We start from the raw sequence: 10,861 nt of genomic DNA on the forward strand, positions 1-10,861 counted from the left end.
CTTTGTGAAACCTGCAATACTTGCTCTTATCTAGCTTGGCGGGATCAGCCTTCAAGGGCTTAGGCCAGCGAACATCTTTGTCTTTCTCAATCTCCATCAAAATCTGACTTCTAGGAGCATTAAGCTTAGCGTATTCAGTGAACTTTTGCCCAGGTCCTCCCTTCTTGGGGGTTGAATCAGGGTTTTGTTTAGTTCTAGGATATTTGTCCTTTGCAATATATTCTAAATCAGTTTTTCGCTTCTTGCCTCCAGTGGGCTCATTACTTACTACGGTCTTCCTCATGCTTTCTTCAACCTTGATATACTTCCCTGCCCTCTCTTGGAGTTGCAACATGTTTTCAGGGGGACGTTTGGCCAAGGACATCTTGAAAAACTCATCCCTGGTTCCTTGTTGTAGTGCTATCATGGCTACCTTATCATCAAGGTCTGGGACTTTTAAAGCCTCCTTTGTAAAACGATTCAGGTAATCTCTCAAGGATTCCTTAGCTCCCTGCACAAGACTCATAAGGGATGCTGAACTTTTCTCATGGACTCTTCCACTGATGAATTACTTGATAAAAGCCTGACTTAATTCTCTGAACGATCCAATAGAATTTGGGGGCAGGCGACTGCACCATCTTTGAGCCATACCCGACAGGGTTTGAGGGAAGGCCCGACACTTTATAGCATCATTCACGGGTTGCAGCAGCAGTGCATTAGAGAATGTCCTAACATCATTAGCGGGGTCTCCCGTGCCATCATAGGCTTTGATAGTGGGCATCTTGAATTTCCTCAAGATATGGGCATTCATTATCTCTTCTGTGAAGGGTGGAGTTGGATCATCAGGATCTCCAAGGGGAAGGAGATTGCTTGGATCAGTTCTTGGGACAGCAGCCCTTCTTCTTACCGGACCATCCAGGTCTATGACAGGAGGAGGATTTCTCCCCCTAAGAGGTATCTGGGACCTGGTGGCCTGGTGAGCCTCCAAATCACGCCTCAGCCTTTGGATTTCAGCCTCATGAGCCCTGATCCTTTCCTGCACTTCTTGGGGATTCACCCCTGGGGTGCTTTGGGGGCGTTGCCTTCCATCGGCCATTGGCTCTTTTCCAGGACGCCTCCTTCTCGGGGCCACTTCATCATCTGAAGATTCGGAGTCTCTTTCACTATAAGGACCAGAAAATTCCTGATCCTCAGGGATAGGACCCAAACCTCGTATATAGGGGGGCGACTGCCCTCGTGCTTCACTTCGCCCAGCATATCCGCTTCCTCCAACCTCAGGGTGAAGGGGCATCCCATAAGGGGGGTTAGTAGTAACAATAGTTGAATATTCATACCCGACGGGTCGAGAATTCACAGGTATATGTACTTGTTGGACTTGAGGATTCGTACCTTGAATAGTCGGGGGAGTTGTCCCTGTCTGGGCTTCCCCCTGAGTAGATGCATAAGTTGAATGGGGAGGAACCTCCACGGTTGATGAAATCACCTGGGTTGTCTCTGATGGTGTTCCTTCCTCTAGAGCTCCAATTGTTCTCCGTGTTCTCGCCATGGTTGTTGTTGTGTTTCCCACAAACGGTGCCAAATGTTATGGATAAAAAACTAAGGTTGTTATTTGCTGTATTTATTACTAAGATTCGGGAGCTCAAGGCCTTTAATGGCTGCTCTCGTGTTTCGTGGCTCGATCTTCCTTTACGAGATGCCTACGTATCTCTGTGAATTAGAGAATCAAGCCAAAAAACGTAGTTCTGATTGGTGGGGGTGAGACCCCTTATATAGATGTTGGGGGTCCTTGAATTGGACTTAGTATAGGAGACTTGGTGGGCAAGTCTCATAATTTGAATGGACTTTGGAGTCCTAGATAGTAGGAAACTGATTCCTTATCCTTTTAGGTCCCCTTGTGGCTAATCTCTAAGGATTTATATCCTTACCGGGACTCTTCTCAACATCTGATTTTTCCCTTATTAATTAATTACGAAATTAATTAATAATTAGGGCTTTTGGGCCTTTTTTATTCCATCAGGCCTGATCTGGTCCATCAGGCTTAACCTTTCTGGTATGAGTATCATATATCTTTTTATTGGGCCTAGCAGTCCACAGCTTGTATAATTAATGCAGTATTTAATTATACAATCATAATTTATTTATCCCTATCACCATTTTCCTAATATCTTTTTATCCTGTCTCCTCAGCTCATCCGTGTTTCCTTATTAATCCATCGGTCTATCTCAAAGTTTCATCGAATACTCTCAACTTAAAGGGGATTAATTATACGTATCGCTTACGCCTTCAACCTTGAATTTATCTCATGATTAGTCACCATCGCGCTGATGATGACACAGTTCTCTATATTTATTGCAAGGGTTTCTTAGGATTTCCCATACCTAACTCCCTTATCACTTCTCAACTCTATTTCCTTTATATCCCTTTATACTCCATCCCCTTTCAGTCTTTTATTTTCGTTTCTATTACAACCATTACATGAACTAACACGACATAAGCATTTATTTCAAACATCCCGTCATTCTGGATTCGTGTCCTCAGAACGAATCTTGACAACTTTTACAACTTAGATTCATAATTTATCATACTCGTCTGCCTTTGTTCTGGCTCTAAAGGTTTTACACTACCTCCATAACCTTGGGAAGTACTTTCCCGAAAACAATTGACTGAACTTTAATCAGTTTATTATAACCTCTAGCTCCGTGCCTTTCTTGGCCTTTCACCAGAGGGTGGCCTCTCTCTTAGGAGAGTAAGTGACAAAAATAGTCTTTTGTGATTCGTCAATCATTTAGAATCTGAAATGATTCCTATATTTCCTTTAGCCAGGCTCTTGCCTCGACTAGGTCACCTTGTTCCTTGGAACTCTGAGAGCTTAGCAACTTAAAGGTCCTGAAAGAATTTCTCACCGCATTGTTTCCTCAGGGTGGTGGTTGGGGATAATAGTATAAGTTTTGTTTAGGCAGGTCCATGGATTGCCCAATAAGAGTACCATCCTGGTTATTCCTATCTTGCTCGACTTCTGTTTTCTCATTATGAAATGTTTCATCCTTCTCCCATAATCGGGGTTATTTTATACGTTAAAATCCTTGATTTCCACTTTATTATGTTATGAGTTCCTTTTTTTTTCTTGGCGACCTCTCTGACTATCACATTCAGGTTTTGTCTTAAATCTTATTACTCGAACTATGGTTTTAATCTAAGATCCCGTCCTTAAGCTCTTGAACGTTTGGAACCCAAATTTTGTCGGAATACCTCATTATTCCCTTATTATCTTTCTCGATATTAATCTCTTCTCCCGTCATTGGATCTCTGCCTTCATTCATCACTTTTTCTTGGTACAAAATGACCTTTTCCAATAATTCGGGCTGCATTACAATCTCAAACAGCTTTTCGATACCGGCTCTGGTTACCTTCACTTCTATTTCCATTTTCTCGAAATCTCTTACCAATTCTTCCGAAGACATTATCATCTTGAGTCTCTCCTTTCTATTAAGGGCGTTAGCCACCATATTGGCTTTTCTTGGATAATAAAGAATCTCAAAATCATAATCCTTGATTAGATCTAACCACCCCCTCTGTTGCATGTTGAGCTCTATCTGCGTGAAAATGTACTAGAACTCTTATGGTTTGTGTAAATCTCGCACTTCTCTCCATACAAGTAGTTCCTCCAATCTTTAGGGCAAAACTATTTTTGTGAGCCCAAGATCATGGGTGGGATATCGAATTTTATATTCCCTTAATTGTCTTGACGCGTACACGAATACCTTGTCGTGCTGTCTAACCATGCACCCTAATTCCTTGTGCGAAGTGTCACTTCAAATCACAAATTCTCCTTTTCCATCTGGCAACGCTAACATAGGGGTCGTCACCAATCTTTGCTTCAGTTTTTGGAAGCTGTTCTCGCATTTCCCTGTCCATTCAAACTTCTAATTCTTATGAGTAAGCCGCATTACAGGGGATGCGATCTTTGCAAACTTGAACGAACCTCCGGTAGTAACCGACCAATCCTACCTCTGGTAGTAACCCTGACTACGGTCATTAATTCCTTAGCGATCATCTCTTCAGTCTTGTTAGGATCCTTCACGAGATCCTCCTCAGCAACAACCCCTTCTAGGATAACATCCTTAATCGCTACATCCTTAATATGGACAGCATCTGGTCCCTGGTTAGGGTGCTCCATTGGATCCACAATCTTATCCCCAATATTTATTAAAACATCATCTAGTTGTTGCTCTTGAACTTCAGGATTCGGTGCCCCGCTACCTTATACGATAATTATCTATGCTTCTATCACGATATTTATAAGGGTTCCCATAAGGGTTTTAACTATCAATACTATGTTAGGTAGTCCGATTATGAACTTGGAAAGAGTTCTTATTATCTTAGTGAAATTATTATTTTAACGTCACATCATCTCTGAGGTTTATAACGCTTAGCTCTGATACCATTTCTGTAACACCCCCAAATCTGGGGTCGGGGATCCGGGTTGTCACGAGTTCCATTTCCCTTAATAACACTTAATCTTAATAAACAACCAACTACTACGTACTGTGACCCCACAATATACACACACATACCACAAGTTATAGTCTCATAGATGAATACCAAAAATAACACAAGTCATTTTATTCCACAATTATAAGTCATTACACCTCAAAAGGGTTTCTGAATAAATTTACATATTCTTTGCCATTATTACAATTCATAAATATACATAAGTCTGGTACATCAACAGTTGAAAACCTAGCCTATTGGTAGTTACTACCTCGGCTACTGCGGCATCAACGCCTACAGGAAACTGCAGAACGTTTCCTATCCGCTCGCGAATTGGGAGCTTGGTCCTGTTCATCTTGTCTATCTGTTGTTATGTGATGAAAGAAGAAAGCAAGGGTGAGCAACAAGCCCACTGAAATAATATGTATAATAATTAACAATATATGAGCATTCTCATAGTACTCATGAGATGAGTGTTATTAAAAAAAACTCCACGTAGGAGGAGAATTAATTTTTAAGCACAATATATCATCAAACTTATAAGAAAACGAAACCCTTAACGTGAATAAGATAATGACGTAGTGCAATATATGTGTATGTTTATGTTTGTAATTTTGAATATTTACCTCACATATCATTTCTTATATTACATTATGATGAATTTATTTTGTGAGAGACTAAAAATTCATTTGCGTTTTAATAAGAGTAATTTTCACTTGCAAATATTCAATAAATAGTAATAACTTTAAATAAATGAAGATTTTAATTGATAAATCCCAAATTTTAGATTTCGCCACCCCAAGTTTAAAATTCCCTTGGTTTACCAGATTTCAGAAAATTAAGTAATATAACATATTATGTACTATAGTTGGCGGGGCCGCACAATCGCAAGCCCCCTAACACAAATTATAATGTAGGCTCCACAACTTGGGTAGACCTTTGGCAGGAACCCATCCAAAGTGCAATGAAAGTCACTTCCCTAGGCCAAAGACCTTAATGATCGCCCATTGACCACATCCAGGTAAGTAAGTTTTAATATAGGCCGTATATCTCTATTAATAGAGTTGTTGGAATATTTTACCTTAGATCGGTCGATGTGGGAAGTTCTGAGAGCAGACTTTTGTTATCAACGATAGTGTAAATCTTGTGATGATGTATTTGACTATAATTTCATAGTGCGATTGACATGTAATTTAAAATTTGGGTGTTATTCGTCTTAAATAAAAAACACAGAATATCTATATCTCCAAACATAATTTCTTACACCACTGGTACTATTATGCAGTTTGCGGCCAGAGAGTGAAAATAGCTTTGGATGACATAGTAACTCGGTTCGTTGAACAAGGATCGAAATGAGGTACAATCTTTGTACTTGAATCTGGAAAATCAGAACTTTATTATTTATTGTCGTGCATTCTATTATAAAAGGTGAAATTGAAACTATATTTCTTATTGTCGTGAAATATTATATTATAAAGGTGAAATTGAGGCAATAGTCATAAATTGTTACACGTTAAATTTCATTTAAAATATATCGCCATAGTTTTAAACTTTCATCTAGAAACAATTCGAATAGCAAATTTTTTCTCCAACCAAGAGATTACAAGTTCGTGTCCTTAAAACAATATTTATTCTTTGATTTGGTGGGGGTGCGGAAGGCCAGAGCAGTATTGTAACACTTAGGCGACGCATCAAGACCTCAATAGCAAGCTATTGTTCGGATCTTCCCTGATAAAAAAATTAATTTAATATCGTGTGGACAATTGGCCCAAATATCAGATATTAAACTAGTAAGAACAGATACTACACTTGATCTTAGCCAAAGACCGAGAAAGGTATGAATGAACATGCTATCTGACCTTGTTTATATGGATGAGTTGGGCACATCTATAGAAAAGTACCTCGAGGTGGTACGGAACTCCAGGTACATATAAACTACTAATGTAAGTAATGTTGTAAAGCGTAGAATAAGATATTAATATAAATTGTTCGAGTACATACAAAATGACTTTTCCCTCGAAAAATAAAAAATAATAAACTGTTGGAGTAAGTGCATAAAATGTTTTGCCAAAAAGTTTAATTAATAATATACAAGTCAACTGCTTTTCTATCACTCTTGGTGCATTACAAATTCCGATTCAGTTGCTTGCTATAAATTTTATGCAACCACACCCACCAACAAATTTAGTATGTTGCGAGACTTGTGTTTTATCTTCAAATTTAAATTAAAACTTAAACGGGAAAGCAATACTGGGGAACACCTTAAATATGAATGATGTAGAAAAACCGTGTTGTGAGAAACTAGATGCGTGCTTTAGTTTACACGGTTTTTGTCATTGTTGCCGGAAAATAAGATTAAAAAAAAACTCCACGTAAGAGGAGAATTAATTTAAGCACAATACATCATCAAAATTAAAAGAAAACGAAACCCTTAATGTGAACAAGATAATGGCGCAATACAATATATGTTTGTAATTGTGAATATTCACCTCACATATCATTTCTTATATTATATTATGATGAATTAATTTAGTGAGAGACTACAAATTCGTTTTCATGTTAATAAGAGTAATTTTTACTTGAAAATTAATTTAGTGGTTGATCATTCGTTCAAGCTTTGGCTGATCATCCGTTGAGACTATGTGAATCATTCGTTGAAGTTTTAGTTGATCATCCATTGAAATTTTATGAAACATCCGTTGAGACTGTTTTCTTGGCAGTTAACTCCATTTCATTTATACAAGATTACAAGGCATCTGATATTTATAATTAACCAACCTATCTTGCATATCAATCTAGTAGTCAACATGACCTATACATTCTACAACATCTATTTCATTAAGCCATTTTGATATGCAGGAATGTGCTACTAAACTTATTGTTACATAAGCTACTCTTTCAACGGATGTTGAAATGATCATCCGTTGAAATCTACAATTACACTTAACTAAAATCTACTAAGTATTTTGTTCAAATTATCAGTACACAACATATTCCTAACAATCTCCCCCAATTTATGTCTACTGGAATTGTAGCCATAAATTAAGAGAAACTTGATGATAACAAAACACTCTATGAATACAGAATGAAATAAAGTAGATTAAATTTACAAGTGCTACAATTTATTGAAAGTTCTCACAGAGAAAGATTTGTAGAGAGTCTTATAGATCATTTTCAAGGTGTTCCTCTAGTCTGAGCAAATTAAGATCATTTTCTTGATTGCCTTGACTTCTTTCCCAGCTTCACATTATTTTCTTCAATTTGATTTTGGAGTTTCCTGTAAAATTCTCATTCATCCTCATTTGTCTGATCCAGCTTTTCTTGCATCTTCGTAAGAGTTTCATTGCTTGCAATCTTTAGCTGATCTTCAAATCTGAAAAATCTTCTAATGTATTTCTCATCCTTGAACTCTATTATCCAGAATGGCCTCAAATGCACCCTATCTCCAGTAAAAAGAATTGTCAATACTCTTGGGAGTGCATTTGGCCCTCTTCAGCTATTCCTTATCTCCTCAATCTTGTTTAGTACCATTTTCTTGGCAACTATATTAAATCCAAAGTTTTTCTTGATTGAGGAGAAGACAGTCACCAACGTTGAATAACCTTCATTGAGAATTCTGTGAAGTGGCCATGTCATTTCTCTTCCACCCTTGTACCTAAAAACTAACCTTTCTGGAAGATGCCTGTAAGCATCAATGGCTCTTAATTCATCTATCTCTTCCCGATACAGATTTATGTCTGAGAATTCTTTGATGTCACAAATGTAGAGTTGATCTCCTTTGTTGACAGTAGGTTTGGGTTTGGCCAGTGACTTGGATTGAAGTTTGACAGGCTTGACTATTTTGACTGCTCTTTTCTTTGTTTTTCTTGGTTTGGCAAAGATAGGAATGTTTAGATCAGGAAGAGGCAAACTGTCTCAATCTATGGGTTCATCCTGAGGAACAACAGGTTCACCATGAAAGGTGATGTTAGGATCAACCTTGAATTCAGCCTCCTTCACAGTTGGTATGGTTGATTGGCTTGAAGTTGTAGATTGGGTTGGCATGTAGTCTTCCTTATCTTTATCAAAGTCTAGCTTCCTCTTTGAGTGAAGTTTGTATCGAAACTTCCTCTTTATCTGCTTTGGTTCTTCTTTCTTTCCATCATTCAGATTTGCAGTTATCACAGCAGGCAATGTAACTTCTGTGGTTGCAGGCTTCTTGGCTAGGTTCTTTGTGACGGCCTCAACCCTGGGGTCAGGAGTTGACATCATCAACAACAATAATAACAAACCTAATATAATCCAATTCATTAATAATATATAATCACGACCCCTTTTACCAAGATCTTTTCCAGGTTTAAGTATGACTTAGGTTATAATTTACCACAAAACTAATTCTTACAACCACCTTGACAATATTATCTTAATACAGCAACTCAATAGACCACTTCTGGTTTGACACAACTACCTCAGAGGAGCCTGACACGGAAGGAACTGGAACTCTGCCCGACTACCATGATAGAATCTCCTAGGTATCTGCAATATATATATAAAACATTTTGCAAGGGTGAGCAATCAAATGCTCAGCGGTACCACTATATGAATAATAATCAAAAACAATTTATGCTAAACATTTATAGGAACAGAAATCAAAACTCGTTTATAAAACAAGTAAACATGTGAAAACCGATGAAATTGATGAACTGTTGAAAACTGGATCTCAATAGCTAGCATGCCCTATAAAACATTTCATTAACTGTGTTGTGTAAATACCAGAGTTAAATTTTTAGCATGCTACTTTCGTTTTTAAATTTTTCGTCCCATCGCAGGACCCATAAAACTATTTGTCCCGTTACGGGGACTCAAAACCATTTGTTCCGTTACGGGAACCATAAAACCCGTCCCATCACGGGACCCATAAAATCACTCGCTCAGATATAAATATATTGGATGATCCCTGGTGAGACAGCTGATCAGGCTATCTCCATAGGACAACTCTATCTTGACCATCCTATGAAATTTGTTCCGAAACTCAGAGACTAGCTAGGTCTTTGTCACGCTGGGCTGGTGATTATAATAGGGTGCACAACTACTTCGCCTCTTACGCTATCTTCCAGGCCGTTACGGGCCCCCTGCGCACACTCATCCAATTATCTGATTATTTTTATCCAGTTTTCCAAATCATTTACCTATCTCTTGTCAAAACAATTATATCACAGCACACCTCCCAAAACATTTTCATTTTATTCAAAATTTAGAGATAGGCATTTTCAGAAGTTACTTTCCCCCCAAAACACAAGTTAACAAAACCATTTGAACACAGGGGATACGTAACATAAAACGTTCTATTCCACTACGAGAATAAAATAACAGTATATTCATATATGCTGAACCATAAGGATATGGTCAGGGGTACTTTCCTTGCAGAGCTTTACAAATATTATCGATTGACCTTGAGCTGACACGGACGCTCAGGCTTTAACGTCTAACCACTAGATTACCCTGGATTCGACTTCAACACTCAGGTCCCTCGATTGGAACCTTACTGAGCTCGTCGACTGTCCACTAGGCTATCCAATGCCAACTCTTGGGCCTTCCGACTAGCACCTACAAAGTCGAAACACCCTAACTTAGACCTTCAATTATGCTTGACATATCCTCGCTAACAATCTACCCGAACGTTAACAAAACCCGACTCGTAACATACTTCATATAATAATATACGTATCAATTAGGGTTCATGTTCTCGAAATTCGGTTCGATGTTCGTTTTCAGAAAATATGTATATCTTTCCTTTTTCGAAAGTAGGGTTATCGGTTTTAGCAGAGTATTTCATCACAATACATAATCAGGTTCCGTATAGAGTACTCAAATATAACCGATCGACGTTCCGATAGTCATTGGGTACGGCCTCGCGTTTCCGTAATTTAATTTTCCGGAAATCGGTCAGCACCTCCTTTGATTATCGGCTAACCCGTCGAACATCCCAACGTCAAATCAATCACAACCAAATTCAAATTTCACCAATCCTAATTAACAATTACCATTACAATCACAACTCAGCAAACAGACAATCCATCCAAATAATTCCCGAACTGAAGTATTTAACTACTATTACTTTTTATTTCGACTACAATAATATACAAACTAAATTATTTATTTTAAAATATTAGGACTCGGAATAATCATTACAGTCCACCATTTGCTCATCGTAATTCATCGCGGACGACGGTAAAAATTACGGGTGCTTGTATAAATCGGGTTTCCATCGCGAACTTTCACCGATTATTGTTATAATTTCCCGCACGCAATTTAATTCACATCATGATTATAACTCAAATAATTTATGCAGGAAATAAACAAATAAAAAGAAATTAATCAGAACAGTCGAACAAAGTAACAGGGACAACAC

The 10,861-nt window shown here is 38.0% G+C and overlaps 2 non-coding genes across 2 annotated transcripts; both read right to left on the reverse strand.

Annotated features, from left to right (window-relative positions):
• Positions 1-5,340: 5,340 nt before the first annotated feature.
• LOC141681416 (U1 spliceosomal RNA) lies at positions 5,341-5,499 on the reverse strand. Its single transcript, XR_012558852.1, has one exon. It is a non-coding gene; the product is annotated as a U1 spliceosomal RNA (small nuclear RNA).
• Positions 5,500-6,114: 615 nt separating this feature from the next.
• LOC141681942 (U2 spliceosomal RNA) lies at positions 6,115-6,309 on the reverse strand. The gene has a single exon (XR_012559356.1). It is a non-coding gene; the product is annotated as a U2 spliceosomal RNA (small nuclear RNA).
• Between the last annotated feature and the right edge of the window lie 4,552 nt (positions 6,310-10,861).

This window comes from Apium graveolens, chromosome 8, assembly GCF_009905375.1.
Source record: "Apium graveolens cultivar Ventura chromosome 8, ASM990537v1, whole genome shotgun sequence".
Taxonomy (NCBI): domain Eukaryota; kingdom Viridiplantae; phylum Streptophyta; class Magnoliopsida; order Apiales; family Apiaceae; genus Apium; species Apium graveolens.